The sequence below is a fragment of the Saccopteryx bilineata genome, chromosome 5, assembly GCF_036850765.1.
Source record: "Saccopteryx bilineata isolate mSacBil1 chromosome 5, mSacBil1_pri_phased_curated, whole genome shotgun sequence".
In the NCBI taxonomy this organism is placed as follows: Eukaryota; Metazoa; Chordata; class Mammalia; order Chiroptera; family Emballonuridae; genus Saccopteryx; species Saccopteryx bilineata.
Window position 1 is genome coordinate 153,361,348 of NC_089494.1, and position 15,759 is coordinate 153,377,106.

Sequence of the window (15,759 nt, forward strand, 5' to 3'; positions counted from 1 at the left end):
GGGAACAAATACAAGCTTTGGAACTTGGGAGAACTAGGTTTGAAAACTGGCTGTGTCACTGACAAGCTGTGCAACCCTGGGCTGGTCCTACCATCTCTGGGCCTCAGCTGCCTCATTTGTAAAATAATAATATCTTATCTTACAGGATCATGCTGAAGATCAAAGGTAAAGTGCCTAGCTTAGAATCTGGCGAAAATAAGTGTATGTCAATATCCATTCCTTTTCTTCTTGTTCTTTTCTAGAAACATCCTAGTGCCCTCCCATTGCCCAAACTTACATGCCTTCTTCAATCTGACCCACTTTATCCACCAATTTCGTTTCTAGGATTTCTCCCCATCCACCTGCCACTCTGGTCCTGCCAGCCTGCTCTCCCAAAGCTACTAACTCCCTCGCTTACACTGCGCCTCTATCTTACCTGCCCCGCATCCTCTTGTTTATTCCAATCCTACCCACGTACAAAGCCCAGCTCGGCTCCTCCTGTTTTCCCCACCCCTTCAGCACTCAGTTTCTTCCTATTGCACGGACGCCTGAGGGGCCCTCCTGTTCCCTTTGACCCAGAATCAGAGTCTTGGCCCTTCTGTCTCCACAGTGAGACTTTAGCCAAGACATAGGAGGACACTGAAATCTGATTGCTACAGAGACCCAGTGATGGCCTCCTGAGGGGAGGGTCTCCGTGTTCTAAACCAGATGTGACCCCATCTGGAATGAAGAAAAGAGCCCTAAGTAACCAGGGAAAGCTGCCCTGTTCAGATTTGGCAGCCAGATCAGATCTAGGCCTAAAGAACCTCTCCATGGAAGACCCGTCCCACAGAGTAGCGATGAGTAAGGACACTCAGCAGGATGGCCTCTGCTCCCCAAGACAGAACAATGCCCGAGACTTGACAAGCTGCCCCAAGGCACCACAGATCCCAGACAGGCCACTAGCACACCCATGGCCCTTCAGGAATCTCCAGGGTCTGGCTCAGGTCTGAGCCCACAGGCGGATCTCAGTCACTGGGGTGCAAAAGGGAGAAAGAAATGCCACTCCAGGTGAGAAACAAATGGAGCCCCAGGGCAAGCGGTCTTGAGTTTCCAAAAATAATCTTAAGGGAACTTTCTTGGGTCTCTGGGGTTTAAATGAAATGCATGCTCCTTCCCTCAAAAGGTGTCATCCAGATAAAAGGGCTTTGGCTAAGCTGGCTTCAAAGCTGAGCATAATACAGCAACAGTGATTCAAGTAATAAAACTGAAATGTCCCCAGAGGAGCGGCAGGACTAGGGAAGCCCTGGGACGAAGAGAGGGACTGGACAGCAACCCAAGAGGGAGACGGCCAGTGAGGGGATCTCTGGGGGCAATGGCTGCTGGAAGAACGGGCAGGGACCCTCAGGACAGGGGTGGCGACATTTGAAGCGGCCGCCTGTCAACTCTGCACTGAATCTACCTCCGCTGTCCCAAACCATCAGGAAGACACACACCTGGGCTGCTGTGCTCTAGGGACAAAGGAGGTAGTCCTAATACTGGCTGGTGGTTCTATGCCCAGGGTCATAGTAAAAGCAGGCAGTCGGTAGGGTGGCCATCACTGGAGCAGAAGTGATAACTCCAATTATTATGGAGGAAGAGTGGCCTGCTGCATGAATGAAGGTGGGCTATGCTCTTCCTACAACCCAGTTGTTTCAGGGGAAGTTAAGGGGGTGGTGTCACCCTCCCCCCAAAGGGGTGGAGTGCATGGGGACTCATGTGTGGCCCTGTTCTGATCTTAGCCCATGCTAGGGTTTTGCGGCAGCTGAAAGCAGGAAGGGGTGCCTCGCAAGGGGTGCAGTTCATTACCGCTCGCCATCACATGATAAGCAGCATTCAATAGTAATGCACAGTGCCCCAGGTGACATTCTAACAGCCACCTGAAAATGCCAGCCCTCCTTCCTTCACAGGCTTGTCACAGGAACAGCATCTGGGAATGCGACAAGCAGGTGCCCCAGCAGCCATCGCCCCCAGAGGCCCTGCACCCAGTCCTGTGGGCTCAGGCCCCAAGGAGGAGTGCCTCTGGGCGGGACAGGCGGCCTGACTGAGACAGAGGCTGGTGCCCGGACTCGGGGAGAAGCCTGTGTCCCGCTCTCTACTTCTGACATGTAAATAGGGTGTGCTTTTGTGCGTCTTTCTGGAGTAGGTCCTGCATGCAGTCTCCTCCCACGACCCTCCTTACACGGCTTCTCTGCCGGCACCCCAGCCACTTAACAGAGGCAGGATGCCCCAGGGCCAGGCCTCCTGGAGGCTCTAACCTAAGAATTCTTCGAGCTCCTCTCCCCACTGCCAGCCAGAGAAATCAAAGCTTAGACTGGCCCCGTTAGGGAACCCTCGCTGGGGTTCCAGGAAGCTCTTTATAGTCAGCTTGTTTTTGTATTTCAATTGTCTTTAAATGACCCTCTCTGGTTCCATCAGGACGGCTGTGCTTGTCCACTGGAATGGCCCTCACAAAGTTATCAGGCCATCTTCCATCCCAGGGATGGCCCACAGAATCCCAGAAAGGGCTACCTGCCATCTCCAACATCACCCGGTCAGGACAGGCCATACTGAGGCCAGGAGCAGGGCAGGGCCTAGGGTGAGACACAGCCCCGGTGCCAGCCTGGCTGAGCCCCTCGCTTGCCTCACCCAGACCAAGCTCTGCTTGCAGACGATCCCATCCTGTACTGCATAATTCATAGGATCTGGAAGTTTTCCAAACCTCTACTTTCAACTCTTCGGCTTCAAATTGGATAAGGCTTGTAGCTCTTGTTGAGAGAGACAGAGCTGCAAAGGTGGGGACAGGGAGACAGAGAGACCTGCTCTGCCAAATGCCCTTTCTGTGATCTTGAGGCTGCTTCTCCTACAGCCTCCCTTCAGTCCTGAATTTTTTCAGCTTGGCCTCTTCACATCTTTCAAGCTCTGATAGTGGGATGAGCTCCAGCTCCATGAACTTCCTATAAGCACCCTCATCATCGTGCATTTTATTTTTCTTAGAGCTGTTTGACCCTCGGGTCCCTTCCCTCATTCCCTCAGCACCAAGCACAGAGGCTGAAGACGGCCAGGTCGGAAAGCTGGGCATTGTGACATCGGTATATTCTGAGGGTTCCAGAAATCAGCAAGCTCAAAAGGGACACGGTTTGCTGGGTCTATCAGATGCTAGGATGGCCTTCGGGACCACACAGAGTGGAGGAAACAGCCCGCTGTGGAAACATGCCCTGTGCCAGGTGTGTACACAAAGGAGATAGAAAGAAGAGCAATGAGAAGGGGGGGGGGGCTCAGGAAATGAGTGGCCAGCAGGGCTTGAGGTCCTGCCTGTGCTGCTGCTCTGTGTCTAGCAGGTTGGGGGCTTCATGCACAAGGACTCTCAGGTGCCACTGGCCAAGCTGATTGACACCTCCTCCCGTGGGCACCTCTGAAGCTCCAGGCTCTGGCTTCTTGAGGAAGAAACACAAAGGAGAGGATGGCAGTTCTGACTCTGAAACCAAGACACCAGGAACAGGCCCAAGATGGGGCCAGAGGGCAGGAAGAGAGAGTTCAAGGCAAACACAGCTCTTTAGCAATTTCAGAAAGCCCTTGGGAAGTCTGCAGAGGAGACTCAGCTACCACCCTGGAAGTAAGAAGGGCACGGTGTTCCAGAGGAACACAAAGCAGGAGCCGGGCCCAGCGTGAACCTGAGCGCATGTCACTGGTCTGTGAAGGGGCCTTGGCCGCAACTGGGCTGGCTGTGAGTATTAGATCACCACTCTCAATTCTAAATTAAGGGTACTCTGCTAGAAAAGAAAGGTCCCCACCATAACATGGGCCCCTAAGTGCAGGGACTTTGCCTTTTTCTTTTTTCAAATTGTAAAATACACATAAGATAAAATTTACCATACTAGCCATTATTCAGCATACAGTCAGTGGCAATTAGTACAGTCACTGCGTTGTGTAACCATCACCGCCATCCAACATAGAACTTTCTCATCTTCCCAAACTGAAACTCTGTAGCCACTGAATGCTAACTCCCCACTCCCACTCCCCAACCCATGACATCCACCCATGCTCTCCGTCCCTACGGATCTGAGTGCTCTGGGACCCTCGTAGAAGTGGACTATACAGTATTTGTCTTTTTGTGATGGTTTATTTAATGTCCTCAAGGTTTATCCATGTTGTGGTATGAGTCAGAATTTCGTTATTTTTTAGGGTGTATAATATTCCATTTGTGTATCGGCCACATTTTGTTTCTTTATGGGACATTGTCTCTTCTGTCCATTGCTGTATTGCAACATCTGGAACCTTGTTGGCACATAAGAGCTGATTAAATATGTGTTGAAAGAATGATTTACATGAAATAATCCATTCAAAAGCACTTATTTTGGGTACATAGTAAGCTTCCTGAAAGTATTAGCCACTGTTCTGATCTGTCATCTTTATTCTATTTTTTATTTTTATTTTTTTTATTTTATTGTTTATTTATTTTTGAGAGGAGAGAGAGAGAGAGAGAGAGAAAGAGGGAGAAAAAGAAGGAGGGAGGAGCAGGAAGCATCAACTCCCACACGTGCCTTGACCGGGTAAGCCCAGGGTTTCGAACCGGCGACCTCAGCGTTCCAGGTCGACACTTTATCCACTGCGCCACCACAGGTCAGGCTCTGTCATCTTTATTCTGAGGGAAATGTATAACACCCACAAAAGGGAGCAGGTCTTGGCACTGCCAGAGGGCGGCTGCATTTCTCACGGCCACTGTGTGCACACACAGAGCGAGGCAGCAGAAGTTAGTGAAACGTCGCTAATGCTTTTGAGCTTGGAAGTTACAACTGGAAGTTCTACGAGCTTACACCTGAGGAGGCGCTTCTATAGCCAGGCTGGTCCCTGTCATCTTGGTGACATTTTTCTAGATACCCACTCCCGTAGGAGCCCCTGGTAGATGCCCTCTGTCACCCCCATCTTTCTCAGCCTCTTCTGCTTTCCTCATAGGTGATCGATCTACTCCTTCCCAGAAGGCTCAGTGCAGCACGGAGCATGCTGTCAGCACTCTCGAACAGCAACGTAGGAAATGGTTGAGGCATGAACCCACAGCTCTCCTTGCTCCCTCTGTGCTATGCCTGCAGTAAATCTGGAGGTTTAGGTAGGTCATTTTTCATTACAGGGAGAGAGAAGCCCTCTCCACTTCCTCATGGAACAAATTCCAGGAGATTCAGATGATCTGTCCTGAGGAGGGTGAGCCAGCAGTCAGGGCCCTCATTCCTGTCACGCTTCAGGTCCCCCAGTGGTGCTATTGTCTGAAGGGCTCTGCTCCAACACAGAGAGAAGCTGTGGGCTGGTGAGAGCCAGGAGGGAGCATGGGAAAGAGGCTGTAATGTCTTTGCACAAAAAACTCCAGCACCGCCTGACCAGGTGGTGGCACAGTGGATAGAGCGTTGAACTGGGATGCAGAGGACCCAGGTTCGAGACCCTGAGGTTGCCAGCTTGAGCGCAGGCTCATCTGGTTTGAGCAAAACTCACCAGCTTGGACCCAGGTCGCTGGCTCAAGCAGGGGTTACTCGGTCTGCTGTAGCCCCATGGTCAAGGCACATATGAGAAAGCAATCAATGAACAACTAAGGTGTTGCAACGAGAAACTGATGATTGAGGCTTCTCATCTCTCTCCATTCCTGTCTGTCTGTCCCTATCTATCCCTCTCTCTGACTCTCCTTCAAAAAAAACCCCAAAACCTCCAGCACCTTTAACCCTCTCCTGGAGCTTCATGGCCCAGAATTTGGTGGGGGCCCCCTCTATCGTCTCCTGTCAGGTTTGGACAGCTCAGCGTGGCAGCCTTTTGACATGAAGTAATAATTGTCAGAGAGGGTCAGGGCTTCACCAGCTGAGAAAACACCAGTGCGACCCTTGAAAGGAGAGCAGGCCCTGCCAAATCAGAACACAGCCCATTAGCGGGTCAGAGGACTTCCCCGCTGACATGTGAGTTAGCGCTGCCTCATCAGGAAATCTGACATGGGAGACATCCTCCGTGCAGTCACCCCCTTCACGGGGCGTGGGCGAGCCCTCCTCAGAGCGGCACTTGGCAGATGGTTTTAAATGCCATTATAAAAACACAATAGAAGGCATTTCACAGTTATTATTGCTTTAATACAAAAGGAATAAATAATCATAGAAAATTTGAAGATTACAAATAAAGCAAACAGATGGAATAAACTATCATTTTACCTCTAAAATATTAAATGAGAGCTGTTGCCACTGTGGGATAGAATTCTCCAATTTTTGTCACTGCCTATGTGTGTTGATGTATACATGTATGTATATGCATGTATATGCATATGTATGTATGTGTATGTATATATAGTTTTTCCCCTTATCTGCAGGGGACATGTTCCAAGACCCCCAGTGGATGCCTGAAACCAAGGATAGTACCAACCCTACACAGTGCAATGATTTTTCCTCTGCATATGTACCTAGAAGAAAGTTTAATTTATAAATTAAGCACATAAGAGATTACTAATAACTCATAATAAAATAGAACAATTATAGCAATATACAACAATAAAAGTTACATGAACATGATTTCCCCCCTCTCCAATATTTTTATATTTTTCAGTCCAAACCTATCCCTGGATCTGTGTAACCATCCCTTACTTGCAGTAAATGGCTGATATCTCTCATTTCAGGTGATCCTTGGCTAAAGTCTTCATATACGCTCAATGCTTTCTGGCACAACACAATGTTCCAGGAAAACAAATTCTAAAACACTCACAACACGGATGCACTTGGCTCTTCCTTGACACATTTACCAAAGTAAGTTTGCAAGCAGAGATGGAAGGACACAGCCTGCTAAGAAAAGGGCACTCTGCCTGTGGCCTGCAATTGAAATGGACAAAACAACTGAAAAAGCCAGCGGCCTCAGAACCCCAACAGCAGTGCTCCCCACTGCAGGTTCAGAGCCCTTCTGAAAGGTTGCCTATGGAGACAGCCAGACAACAGCACCCGGTCAGGAAGCAAGTCAGATAAAAGGTGTTGCTTTCTACTCAAACTTAACATATCAGATGCTTCAAGAAAGCCACTGTAAAATGAGGAAGAGAGTTTGGTGATATAAACTGTTAAATAAAAGAAGAGCCCGGGGAAGGTGACAGTACTATGTCCAGGAGAGATTCTGTGTGTGTGTGTGTGTGTGTGTGTGTGTGTGTGTGTGTGTGTGTGAGAGAGAGAGAGAGAGAGAGAGAGAGAGAGAGAGACAGAGAGACAGAGACAGAGAAAGTCAGAGAGAGGGACAGATAGGGACAGACAGACAGGAAGGGAGAGAGATGAGAAGCATCAATTCTTCATTGTGGCATCTTAATTGTTCATTGATTGCTCTCTCATATGTGCCCCGACTGGGAGCCACAGCAGACAGAGTGACCCCTTGCTCGAGCCAGTGACCCTGGGCTCAAGCTGGTGAGCCTTGCTCAAACCAGATGAACCTGCACTTAAGCTGGCGACCTCGGGGTCTCGAACCTGGGTCCTCTACATCCCAGTCCAACACTCTCCACTGTGCCATGGCCTGGCCAGGCCAGGAGAGATTCCCGAGTAGACATGTGCCCGTGGAATGAACCAGAAACAAACAGACAAAGTTGGGGGGGGGCAAACTCACTCTGACAGAGAGCCCACACCTTTTTACCCATTTGCACATGTTAATAATCCACAGTAAAAAGCCACAGCTTTATATTCTGTCCTCTAAGTCAAGCTCTTTAGATCAAATATTTAGGGAGGGAGTGTCCACCCACATGTCCTTGAGGAAGCATTTCTGGTCTTAAAGACAAAATGTACACCATAGCAACCAGGGGTTCATATACACAGCAGAGGGGTATAATCCCTTTCATTCTCACAACAGCCTTGTGCGGTACCAATATCAGCATCACCTTTTTATAAATAAGGAAACTGAGGTTCAGAGGGAAAAAATAAATTTTCTCTCATTCATTCCCTCAGACCCCCAGTCTGCAGCCACAGTGGGAGCTTGCCCTGGCACGATGTCAGCATCTTAGATAACACCCTGCTCTGCGATGAGAGACAGTCCAGGTTCCTCAGACTTGGAAGAGCCCTGGTCCCTTTGGTGAGAAATGGTTTCAGATATTTAGACACTCTGATTTGGGTTTGGGGGATGTTCATTGTCTTTAAGCCTCTTGATTTGGAAAAAACTATATGATATATATTTTTTTAAAAGATAAAATACATGAGTTGCTACTAAAACTTCCAAATTCAGACATGTAAGGTTTTTTTCATTTAACTCATTAACCCACATCTATACTTTCTTCCTCCCGTGCCCAGTATTCCAGCCCTCCGTGATACCAATGAAAGAACTCACTGACTTCACTCCACAATGGACAAATCATAGTCTTAAGATAAAAGTGCCTGATGCCACCACAAACAATAGAATTACTGAATACAATATAAAAAAAAATTGTGTTTTTTTTTCCTGCCTCAGGTTTATTTGTACAAACAGAATAAGACACCAGCTCCACACAGACAGCAGCCCAAGGGTCACACCAGTCCTCCTGTCTTCACATAAGCAGCCAGAGACCTCTACTGCGGAGCCTTTGTGAGGGCCTGGGCACCTTTGGGACCCGGAGCCTGGGCACCTTTGGGAGCCGGAGCCTGGGCACCTTTGGAACCCGGAGCCTGGGCACCTTTGGGACCCGGAACTGGAGCTCCTTTGGAAGTTGGAGCCGGAGCTGCAGCCTGAGCCGCAGGCTGGGGCTTGGCCTGAGCCTTGGCCTTGGCGTTTGGCCGGGAGAGCCTGAGACCCTTGGTGATGTGGGCACGAGCCCGTTTCCCGAGTTTGGGGTGAGCGACGTAGGTGAGTCGGCTGAGCTTGCGACTACCGCCCTTGGGGATCTGGCGCTTGACCTCCTTGGGCTTGACAAGGGCCTTGATGGCCTCAGCATATGCAGTCATGGCCTTGGTGTTGTTGGCTTGCATCTTCTTCAGGCCTTTCTTGTTGTGCTTCTTGGCAAAGCGCATGTTCCGCAGGAACTTGGGGTCTACCCCTTTAAGAGATTCGTATCTTTGTGACCGGGGTTTCCTGATGCCATTTCTGTGCCATTTTCGGGACTGGTTGTGCGTGGTGTGGTTCTTGGACTTGGCCATATCTCTACCAAAGCCAGCAGCTGCCGAAAACCTGAGTACAGTTTTTAAAACGTATTTTATAGCTCCTTTTGCCCTCAGACTACAGCCTAACTCAGGATACAGAGTTAAATTACTACATTTTATAGTCACTTGAAATAATCTCTCTGGGTAGTTATACTACTGGTTCAATACCCAGTTGAGTTCACTTGTTTCATTTTGCTTTCAACAGTTAGGAACTACTTCTTAAAATTTAATAGTATTTCATAGTTTTGTAAAATATTTATATGGTTCTAAAGTCAATATGCAAAACAAGGTAAATTCAGTAAACTGCCCTTAACAGTTGTGGGCTGTGGAACAAGGTTACAGACAGATCCATATCCCATATTTACCTGTATTTTAAAGTCATAAACAGAGCCAACAAATTCTTAAATAGAATAAGTCCCATACTGCTCTTAGACATACTTGGACATGAAGGCGAAATTTCAATGTAGAGCCCTTGGCTCCGTAAAGTCCTATTCTGGAGCATGGTCGCAGGCGGAGAGCCTGCCCCCTCTTGCCTTTCTCTTCCCATTCCCCACGCCTTCCCACACCACACAGGACCTTGCCCACAGTATGTGAGCATGCTAGGCCCTGGTCAGCCCTCAAGCCTAAGGACCTAGAGATGGGGCCTGCCTGGGTCCTCCAAGTGGGCTTAGGGCCACGTGGTAGGAAACTCCAGAGCCCTGTGATCTGGAAAAGAGGATGTTGTTGGCTCAACATTGCTCGACCCTTGGAACTCCTCACACAACAGGGAAGGCAGCGCAAGCAGACCAGGGAGTCCTCACAGAGAAACCCAGTGTCTTGCTCTGTCCCCTGCATCCCTGCCATCTTCAGTTTATCATTCCTTTTTATAAACATAAACACATTTTATATATAAGAATATATATTTACATACACATTTACATGCAGACTTTCTACCCTGTGGTGGGGACAGGAGAAAGGGGACAGGAAACACATTGTCACATAGCAGCCACCTAACAGCTGATACAGGGTCATGTTGAGCCAGCAGCAACAATGCACTCAACCACTGACCACAGGGAAACTGCTTCCTGTCATTTCCAGGTGATTCTGTCAAAAGAAGCAAACACAACTTAATTCACATTAGCTGGCAGAAAAACATCGTCTCGGTACACCAAAATAAGACAAACTGGACGTAAGATAAACAGGGTCAGTGCAGGCTCCTGAAACAGCACGCACTCCTTGAACAGAACGCTGGTGGGGCCACGTCTCTGCTCCCCAAACACCTGGATGGGATGATGCCACGGCCTCTCGGGGCAGAAAGGAAGCTTGTCCCCACCCAACCCCGCAACTCGCAGAGACCTGGTTCATTCACCGCACTGCCTTTTCACAAACTGCCATCCACAGCTCCTCGATTTCTCCTGTGGATCCAGGCACGTAAGCCCCACTTTCAGAACGGGCTTTATCTCCTTGGCTCCAGGTCCCACCAGCTCCCACCTGAGGTGAGCGTGGTGTTTGTAGCAGCTCGTCTCGGAAGCCCCCTTTACTCCGCTGTCAGGGAGAGGCTTCAATTCTTCCCGCTGAGTGATCAGGCAGGCGCAAGGTAAAGTCTTGTCGAGTTAGGGGGAGGAAATCAGAAAAACAAAAATAAGAATCCCAGGGGTGAATCAGCTTATGTGCCTTTCTAATACCAAAAAATATAAATAAATAAATAAATAAATAAATAAATAAATAAATAAAAAGAAAGAAAAATAAAAGCTAAAGAGCTGGACTTGTCAGGTCACCCCTGGGAGACACATTATTCCCTTTGCATACTGTGATTCATGAAGAGCGGCCACTAGGTGGCCTGGGGGTGTAAGAGAAATCACACCACCCGCCCAGAAAGAGCCGATAGAACTGGAACACCCATGAGCCTGTGAAGACTTTTTCAGTATAAATAAATAAAGATATATATCATTTTAAAGTTATAGGTTATATTTATGAAAACAATGTGGTGTCAACTCACTTATAAGCCATCACCCAATTTTATGTTGGATTGAAGTCTTTCCAGATTTTTTTTAGAGTTAGAAGCAGTGGAATTAAGAAATTTTTTTTTAGATTTTATTTATTCATTTTAGAGAGAGAGAGGATGGGGAGAGGAGCAGAAAGTGTCAGTTCCCGTATGTGCCTTGAGCAGGCAAGCCCAGGGTTTCGAACTGGCGACCTCAGTTGACACTTTATCTACTGCGCCACCACAGGTCAGGCTGATTCAACTTTATCCACTGCACTACCACAGATCAGGCTGATTCAACTTTATCCACTGCACTACCACAGATCAAGCTGATTTGGATAATTTAACAACCAGTTCTCTGCCCTAATGACCATTTTAAGTATAAAAATATATATAACAAAAGGTAGTTTATTATTTCATGCATTTAATACTTATATAAGAACAATAAAAGAGGTACACAAAACTAGATTATATTAAAAGAAAGTATCTTAAAATATTAATGAAGAAATATTAAATAATACCTAACAAAAAAAACAATAAAACTGTTATTTAATATATTTTCAATGACAGCTTGCTACCCCCTGGTTGTTTGGCACTTTTTCTCTTTACATTATATGCTTGTTTACAGAAGTAACAAATATGAGGGAATTAAAATGTAGTATTTCTTCAAAGGTATAATGAGTTTTAGGAAATGAATAAATAAATATTACAAACATAATTCTATCAACTTTTTTTCACCTATGGATCGAATGAACATCAATCACTACGGGTGCTTAGAATATGCTGTTCTGTCCTGGCCTGTTGGCTCAGTGATAGAGCCTTGGTCCAGCGTGTGGATGTCCAGAGTTCAATTTCTGGTCAGGGCACACAGGCGGCCACCTGCTTCTCCGCCCCTTCCCCTCTCACTTCTCTCTCTCTCTCTCTTTCTTCCCCTCCTGCAGCCATGACTCGATTAGAGCAATTTGACCCCAGGTGCTAAGGATGGCTCTGTTGCCTAGCAATGGAGCAATGCCCCAGATGGGCAGAGCATTGCCCCGTAGTGGGCATGCCCATGGATCCTGGTCAAGGTGCATGCGGGAGTCTGACTCTGCATTCACTCCTCTCACTGAATATAAACAAACAAACAAATAAATAATAAACAGAATACGCTGTTGAGCAGATGAACATTAAAAAAGAGTAAGGAATGTAAATTTGTGATTTTCACATTCGGTGGTAGCCCAGGCACCCACCTTAGAGAGAACCCTGATTACAAGTGCCATTTTAACAAACAGTTCTCTGAACTCAACAAAAAATTAGGTATCTGTTCTGCTGAAGAGATATGAACCAGCTGAATCTCACCACTGGTTAGAAGAAATATCAGGAGCAGTGTTCACTCCATATTAGCCTTATGGGAAAGAAGCTTTCCTCTACTTCCCTAAACGATAACTAGCAGAGCTTCACTGGAGGCTCTCAAAGCCTCTTTACTGAGAGAAATCAACAGGCCCTCTGCAATGGGCTCTTATCCCCTAGCCTTTGTTTTCTCTCCATTTGTGTAATTTCAAAAAAAGTCTACGTGGAAGCATGGCAGCCAGGGTACCCAACCAGGAATAAGGTTCACCTTGGTTACTATGAGCAACCACCACTTACTTGTTCCTTGCTTTCTCAGGCCTTGTTGCAAACAAAAACTTCACTGGGATTGAGATTTTTTTTTTTTTTTTGTATTTTTCTGAAGTTGGAAACGGGGAGACAGTCAGATAGACTCCCGCATGCGCCTGACTGGGATCTACCCGGCACGCCCACCAGGGGGCAATGCTCTGCCCATCTGGGGCATCACTCTGTTGCAACCAGAGCCATTCTAGCACCTGAGGCAGAGGCCATGGAGCCATCCTCAGCGCCCGGGCCATCTTTTGCTCCGATGGAGCCTCAGCTGCGGGAGGGGAAGAGAGAGACAGAGAGGAAGGAGGGGGGAGGGGTGGAGAAGCAGATGGGCGCTTCTCCTGTGTGCCCTGGCCAAGAATCGAACCCGGGACTCCTGCATGCCAGGCAGACGCTTCTCCATTGAGCCAAACGGCCAGGGCCTGAGATTTTCTTTAAAGGACTCCCCGCCTGACCTGTGGTGGTGCAGTGGATGAAGAGTGAACACTGAGGTCGCAGGTTCCAAATCCTAGGCTTGCCCAGTCAGGGCACATATGAGAAACAACTACTATGAATTGATGCTTCCTACTTCTCCTCTCTCTCTCTCTCTCTCTCTCTCTCTCATCTCTCTAAAAATCAATAAATAAAATCTAAAACAAAAGAAAAGGACTTCCTTCCTTCATACTTTGAACGTCATCTTGACATCTCAGACAAATCTGCTTTATTTCTTTTCCAACTACTCAAACACTTTGTACAGACCAGCTGGAAAATTATAAATGATTCCACACGTGAAGGTCAAACCGCAGGGCCACTGGGCTGGGATGTTAATATCATCACTTGTAGAAACAACTTTGTCTATATAAGACAGCTGGTGAAAAGACCCTGCTTGTTCCAGAGATGGTATCATAAATTCATCTTAATCTAAAATATTCTGTATGGAGATGTGATTTTCAAAAGTAAATTCAAAGCTACCTGTTACTTGCCTATACAACATTCATTCTCCTTTTTCTTCCTCCTTATCAATTAGTGGCTACATACTCAGTGCCAGATAATTAATCATAACAATCCTGTTTTTTTATTTCCCAACTTCTTTTGCAACTAAAGGTGGCTTTAGGACCTACTTCTGGCCAATGAGATCTAAATGAAAGTAGGTTGAGAACACTTCTAGGAAAACTACTTTTCCGATGAAAGGGATAGATATGACTGGTCATCCTCACCACCCTTCTTTCCACATTGAACACACAGTGTCTGGAGCTATGGCATTTCTCTTGTACCATGAGGCGAAGAAAGGGCTTGGGTAAATATCCCAGGTTAGCAGCGCCAGTGGCAGCAAATGCCTACCTCTGAACATTGACAACAGCAAAGCCATATGTCTTCAAGCCATTTAAGTTAGCTTTCTGCTTTTTTGCAGCTTAACATAATTCTAAGGAAGACGTGTCATGCTCAGCACACTTTCAATTAATTCTACTGACTCTGAAGGAATCTAAAACAGAAGGAGAAGAATTTCCAATCTCCACTCTCTATCATCTCCTCTTTGTAGGGCAGACTCACACACATTCAAGTTGGGTACATGAGATTATGAAATTCTCCAGTTTGACCCAGAAGTTTTTGTCATTGACAGGTTAAGTAGGTGGCAACTGATATCCAAAGAAAATCATTGGACTTTACATCAAAGAAGATGTCAATTAAAGGACCACCAACACATTCCAAGGCTGGGACATTTACATCCTGCATGTGAGTTATGCCCTGCCCCCAGGAGCCAGGAACACAGCGCCCTGACCAGTTATGCTCATGACGGAGATGAAAGTGTCCGTCCAGCCACTATGCTGTGACCATGGGGCAGTGCCATGGGTCTACAGGTGCCCTCTGTAAGTAGGATATGTTTGAATGGGGCCTGAGTGGATTATTTGGAGGAAATCCTCAATATCTCCTGGTCCCAGCAGCTTATTCAGCACCAATTTTAGAAATTTAAGAGAAGAAGGTGGGGTGTAAAAACAGACACAGGACTTGCATAGCACAATCACACACATATATTTCCGTTTCTAATAGTAGGATCTCTGATAGGGGTAGCCTGGTATTATTATTAATCCTACTTAACTGACTCTTTACACTGCGGAGCACGGATGTCTCCTGACCAGAAAGGCACCCATTTCCCATCTGTCCTCTGGGGTTCCAGGGCACCCACTCAGAACCTCTCCCACCATAGGAACAGCCAGGTTCTGGGACACCAGTGGGGCCCGGCTGACTAATTTTATTTTAAACTGTGTGGCATCCTTTCCTCTTTCACACAGCCCAGGTCTCCAGTCAGCCTGTTCCCTCGAGTCTTCTCCGGTATGCTGCATTGGAGAAGACATCCTCTGGGTGATATGACAAGCTCTAATGTGTGGGGTGGTCCCATCTGAGATCCTTCAGAAGGCAGAGGGAGCGCTGGCACAGGCGCTGCCTTGGGATCAGCACTGTAAGGACAGCAGGCTACAGCACTGGCCGGGACCTATGTTCGGACCTCCACTGGCCAGTGCCACCACTGAGGGTGCTGTAGGAAAGGGGACCCCTTCAGTGAGGTCAGACAGCTGGCAGGAGCTGCCCTTGGTTAGAGAAGAGATCTTTCTGGAGTCAGCAGAGGTCCATTGCAAAGGCATTTTCAGTTTTGGTGGTTGATGAACAGGAGAAGACTGCCCAGCTCAGGCTGCAGAAGGCCCCGTGCTGAAGTGCAGAGGTTGGCGGGCTCCCACGGGGCAGCCGCAGCGCCCTCTCCCTTTCATACGGCTGCTGAGATAAAGAAAGCTCGGGACTGCTGTTGCAAGAAAATCCATCTGCAATGTTGAGTCTAGTCTTTTGTTTTTAAAATTGAAACCAAAATAGAAAAGATAACCCAGGGTGAATTAGTCTGTTAGCACAGCCACACCAAGTGGGCACAAAAGGGGGTTTCAAAGCAGAAACTTACTTTCTCCCTGTTCCAGAGGCTGGAGTCCTGAGACCATGGTGTAGTCAGTGTTGAGTTCTGAGGTCTCTCTCCTTGCTGGCGAATAGCTGTCTTCTCCCCGTGCCTTCACAGAGTCTTCTGTCTGTGTGTCAGATCCAATTTCCTCTTCTCATAAAGTCATATTAAAT

At 47.4% G+C, this 15,759-nt stretch overlaps 1 pseudogene; it reads right to left on the minus strand.

The window, feature by feature from the left end:
- Positions 1-8,489: 8,489 nt before the first annotated feature.
- Positions 8,490-9,092, minus strand: LOC136338125 (large ribosomal subunit protein eL29 pseudogene; annotated as a pseudogene).
- Between the last annotated feature and the right edge of the window lie 6,667 nt (positions 9,093-15,759).